We start from the raw sequence: 5,986 nt of genomic DNA on the forward strand, positions 1-5,986 counted from the left end.
ATAAAGTAAATATAAGGAGAGGTTTCTACAGTAGTAACAACTTCCAAGACACAAATATAAAACAAAAATTGCAGAAATAAAATGATGGGTTGTCTCCCATAAGCGCTTTTCTTTAACGCCTTTCAGCTAGGCGCAGAAAGTGTAACTCAAGTATTATCAAGAGATGAAGCATCAACATCATAATTTGTTCTAATAATAGAATCAAAAGGAAACTTCATTCTCTTTCTAGGGAAGTGTTCCATACCTTTCTTAAGAGGGAATTGATACTTAATATTTCCTTCTTTCATATCAATAATATCACCAACAGTTCGAAGAAAGGGTCTTCTCAAAATAATAGGACAATATGCATTGCATTCAATATCCAAGACAACAAAATCAACGGGGACAAGGTTATTGTTAACCGTAATGTGAACATTATCTATGCTCCCCAAGGGTTTCTTTATAGAATTATCAGCGAGATTAAAATCCAAATAACAATTTTTCTATGGTGGCAAGTGAAGCATATCATAGAGTTTCTTAGGCATAACAGAAATACTTGCACCAAGATCACATAAAGCATTACAATCAAAATCATTGACCTTCATATTAATGATGGGCTCCCAACCATCTTCCAACTTCCTAGGAATGGAAGTTTCAAGTTTTAATTTCTCTTCTCTAGCTTTAATGAGAGCATTTGTAATATGTTTTGTAAAGGCCAAGTTTATAGCACTAGCATTAGGAATTCTAGCAAGTTTTTGCAAGAACTTAATAACTTCATAGATATGACAATTATCAAAATCTAAACCATTATGATCTAAAGCAATGGGATCGATGTCCCCAATACTCTGAAAAAATTTAGCACTTTTATCACAAACAGTTTCAACAGTTTCAGGCAATTTTGCACGCTTTGCACTAGGAGTAGAAACATTGCCAACACCAATTATTTTACAGTTGATAGTAGGAGGTTTAGCAACATGTGAAGCATCAACATTACTAGTGGTGATAATAGTCCAAACTTTAGCTACATTATTCTCTTTAGCCAGTTTTTCTTCTTTTTTCCACCTAGCATGCAATTCAGCCATCAATCTAATATTGTCATTAATTCGAACTTGTATAGCGTTTGCTGTAGCAAATGACTTAATATCTTTATATTCATTAGGCATAACTTTCAATTTTAAAAGATCAACATCAGTAGCAAGACTATCAACCTTAGAAGCAAGAATATCAATTTTACCAAGCTTTTCCTCAACAGATTTGTTAAAAGCAGTTTGTGTACTAATGAATTCCTTAAGCATGACTTCAAGACCAGAGGGTACACTCCTACTATTGTTGTAAGAATTACCATAAGAATTACCATAACCATTACCATTATTAGAAGGATATGGCCTATAGTTGTTACCAAAATTATTCCTATAAGCATTGTTGTTGAAATTATTATTTTAAATGAAGTTCACATCAACATGCTCTTGTTGAGCAACCAATGAAGCTAAAGGAACATTATTAGGATCAACATTAGATCTACCATTAACAAGCATAAACATAATAACATCAATCTTATCACCCAAGGAGGAGGTTTCTTCAACAGAATTTACCTTCTTACCTTGTGGAGTCCTTTCAGTGTGCCATTCAGAGTAGTTGATCATCATATCATCAAGAAGCTTTGTTGCGGCACCCAAAGTGATGGACATAAAAGTACCTCCAGAGATCTGAATCCAATAGGTTCCTCGAAGAAAAATTTAATCCTGCATAGAAGGTTTGGATGATCATCCAAGTAGTCGGTCCATGGGTAGGGCAGCTTCTTCACCAAAGATTTCATTCTTTCCCATGCTTGGGCAACATGTTCATTATCCAATTGCTTAAAATTCATTATGCTACTTCTCAAAGATATAATTTTAGCAGGAGGATAATATCTACCAATGAAAGCATCTTTACATTTAGTCCATGAATCAATACTATTCTTAGGCAAAGATAGCAACCAATCTTTAGCTCTTCCTCTTAAGGAGAAATGAAACAATTTCAGTTTTATAATGTCCCCATCTAAATCCTTATACTTTTGCATTTCACAAAGTTCAACAAAATTATTAAGATGGGCAGCAGCATCATCAGTACTAACACCAGAAAATTGCTCTCTCATAACAAGATTTAGTAAAGCAGGTTTAATTTCATAAAATTCTGCTGTAGTAGCAGGTGGAGCAATAGGTGTGCATATGAAATCATTATTATTTGTGCTAGTGAAGTCACACAACTTAGTGTTCTCAGGAGTATTCATTTTAACAGTAATAAGTAAAGCAAACTAAATTAAGTAAAGTAAAACAAGTAACTATTTTTTTTTGTGTTTTTTATATAAAGAAAGCAAACAAGACAGAAAATAAAGTAAAGTAAAGCAAGACAATAAACAAAGTAAAGAAATTGGGTGTGAGAGACTCCCCTTGCAGCGTGTCTTGATCTCCCCGGCAACGGCGCCAGAAAAGTAGCTGCTTGTGACGGTAAAGCACACGTCCGTTGGGAACCCCAAGAGGAAGGTGTGATGCATATAGTAAAAAGTTTTCCCTCAGTAAGAAACCAAGGTTATCTAACCAGTAGGAGATGAAGGCCACGTGAAGGTTGTTGGTGAAGGAGTGTAGTTGTTATCACCAGAATTTGACCGGATCAGAGGTGGGCCGCGATTAAGATGGGCTTGAAGAATATACATATGGAAGAAATACATGAATCGGCCTTGTATACAAAGTTTGGGCTAGTTTGCCCGTGTATCTATAAATATAGTAGGATACGTGTCAGTTAGATAGAGTTTGGCTCGTGCCCGTTTGGGATTATTCCCACGTTAGAAAGTCTACGGACTATAAATATGTATCTAGGGTTTATGAAATAAACAACAATCACATTCACCACAAACCAATCTAGGCGCATCGCCAACTCCCTTGTCTCGAGGGTTTCTTCCGGGTAAGCATCATGCTGCCTAGATCGCATCTTGCGATCTAGGCAAGTACACGTTTATCCGTCTGTCCATGCGTTGCTCGTGCTCGAAGCCTTGTTGATGGCGAGCAACGTAGTTATCATAGACGTGTTAGGGTTAGCATTGTTTCATCGTATCATATGCTTTCGTCCGTGCAACCCTTAGACGTCTAGCCGCCCTTACACCTATCTTAGGTGTAAGGGCGGCACCTCGCTTGATCATCATTTAGTAGATCCGATCCGTTATGATTGCTCCTTGTTCTTCAAGGATTAGTTTAATATCCGCATAGTTAGGCCTTACAAACGGGTTGAAGGATCCAGTGGCACGTAGGGTGTAGTTTGCTAGCCCTAGACAGGATGTTCCGGGGATCAACTTCATGTTGGTTCTTAGGCCTTGTCTAGGATCGGTTTATGATCACCGTGCGTGGCCGCCAGGCTCAATCACGCGTAGGATGTTCCGATTATGTGGTGAAAACGCTAAATCGTAGTAGGTCGTTTTAGCTTTATTTCGATCAAGCAGGACCACCATGTGATCGTACACCTCGTACGAATCGTGGGTGGATCGGCTCCTTGAGCCAATTCACAGGACAACCTGAGGGCCGATCGAGGCTCGTATTTAATGTTTACGTGTATGCCATGCAGGAAACTAAGCGAGGCAAATCCATCACCTTCCTGACCAGGTATAGGTCAGGTGGCACGCCCTTGCACCGAGCATCGGACGTGCGTGCCGAGTCTTTGCGGGCCGTCGCTCGAGGGACCAGGGCCAGCCCGCGATCCCGGGAGCCTCCCGGCTCTCTTGTGTTGCCCGTCGCTGCTCGCAGGTGGGTTTCTGACCGCAACACATTCTGGCACGCCCGGTGGGACAGTCTTCGACATCAACGACATCGCCATCTACATCTGAGATGGCGGAAGGTACTCCGGTCACGTACGAGGATCTGAACGAGGAGCTCAAGAAGAAGTATGACGAGGTCAAAGCGATCCTCGAAGCCGACCTCATCGGCTCTTTCCAGAGAACCCGCTCACACGGCATCAGGTGGAAAGGGTTCTCACCTGAAGGCGCGCTCGATGGAGTGGACCTGTCTGCCCGTCAAAAGAACGCACCAGGTCTCTGCGTCAGGAGATTAATTTCATGATAGCTCATTCGCTGCACCGCCATTCTGAGAGCCTGGTGAACACTTTGGAGCGTGTCGCTCTTCGGGTGATCCAGGAAATCATGAGGCATCAGTACTCTCCGTCGGGACCAGCTCTAGGGACTCACCAAGGAGAGATGCCACTCCAGTCCCGACCACCGCTGCCATTCGCGTTGGTAGCACCGGAAGTGCCGAGTTCACCGGCATACGTCGTCTACAAGATCGGTGGTGACCCCGGTGATTACCGGTTCTTGTATGAGGCGCCTAAGGAGATCCCTCACGGATACACGTGCACATACGTGCCGGATCTGCAGATAGCCGGGCGCTCACGAACCAGGCTGCAACAACAGGGACTTCGGAACGAGCAGGAGGAACTTCGGGAACGGATCTTGAGAAGCGAGACGTGGCTAGCTAAGTATGCCACTCCGACAAACCTCCGGAGCTTAGCTCCTGCAGCTTGGCTCGGAGCTGGAAAAGCAAGCATGGCTGGCTAAGTATGCCACTCCGGCGAATCTTCGAGTTCGACTCCTGCAGCCAGCACCGCGGATCAGATTAGTACAATCTTAAAAGACCAGTTCGGCATGGTGCCGAAAAGGAGGACAATCGGCTATTCCAAGCCGTACCCCAACGAGTAAGAGTTGATCCCGCTACCCCCCAAATATCGGCTCCCCGATTTCTCCAAGTTTAATGGATCAGATGGTTCCAGCTCAATCGAGCATGTGAGCCGATATTTGGCACAGCTGGGCACGATCTCAGCATCAGACGAGTTGCGTGTGAGGTTCTTCGCACAGTCCCTCACAGGATCGGCTTTCGGGTGGTACACATCGCTGCCACCGGACTCAATCCGGACTCGGAAGCGGTTGGAAGAGCGGTTCCACATGCAGTATCACTCGGAGGCTTCCGAGGCCGGCATTGCCGATCTAGCACAAGTACGACGAAGCGCGGAGAAACGGTGTCGGAATACATCCAGCGCTTCAGGACCGTTAGGAACCGATGCTATTCGGCTCGTGTGACTGAAAAAGAAGCAGTCGAGTTGGCGGTGGTGGGTCTCGCATCACCGATCAAGGATGTGGCCTCCCAAGCAGACTACCCTTCACTGGCGCACATGGTGCAGAAGCTGTCATTATATGAACAGCGCCACCCAGATGTATACCAGGATAAATTCAAGCGTGCGGTGGTCCTGGTTGAGGCAGATGAAGATGAAGGCTCTGGGGAGATCAAGAGGTAGCAGTGGCTGAATGGACTCGGGGGGAAGCCCCGTGTCCCGCAAGTGGGTTAAGCCACAAGGTCCTCCAAGAGGGTTTGACTTCGACGTAACCAAGGCTGAGCAAATTTTCGACCTCTTACTTAAGGAGAAGCAGCTAAAGGTACCCGAAGGCCACAAGATCCCCACGGCTCAGGAGCTGAATGGAAAGCCATAGTGCAAGTGGCATAACACGTTCTCCCATGCCACCAATGACTGCAGGGTGTGGCGACAGCAGATCCCAATGGCGATAGAACAAGGGCGTCTAATTTTCAGCCAGTACGCCATGAAAGTCGACACACACCCCTTCCCCGCCGTTAACATGGTGGAGTTCACTTACCCTGGGAGGTGCTAGCCAAGATTCTCGCTCAACATCAACATGGTGGGACCTGGGCACCACTCTGGTAAGGACAGAGACGAGGGCAGCTGCTCTCATAACGAGGACAAGGAGGAAGCCGTTCCACGCGATCGGCTCCGGCACGATGGCAAGCGCTACATCACAGAGGGAGAAGTGAAGAATGTGAGATATCAGCGACCTCTCTCTGATCACCTCCTCAACAAATACGTGAGTCAATACGACCAACACCGACGATACGACAAAGACGACGAAAGAGATCGTCTCGCTAGGGACGCCAGGAGACATCGTCGGCATGATCGCGACGAGGAGAGATATGAGCGCCAC

This window comes from Lolium rigidum, chromosome 1 (genome assembly GCF_022539505.1).
Source record: "Lolium rigidum isolate FL_2022 chromosome 1, APGP_CSIRO_Lrig_0.1, whole genome shotgun sequence".
In the NCBI taxonomy this organism is placed as follows: Eukaryota; Viridiplantae; Streptophyta; class Magnoliopsida; order Poales; family Poaceae; genus Lolium; species Lolium rigidum.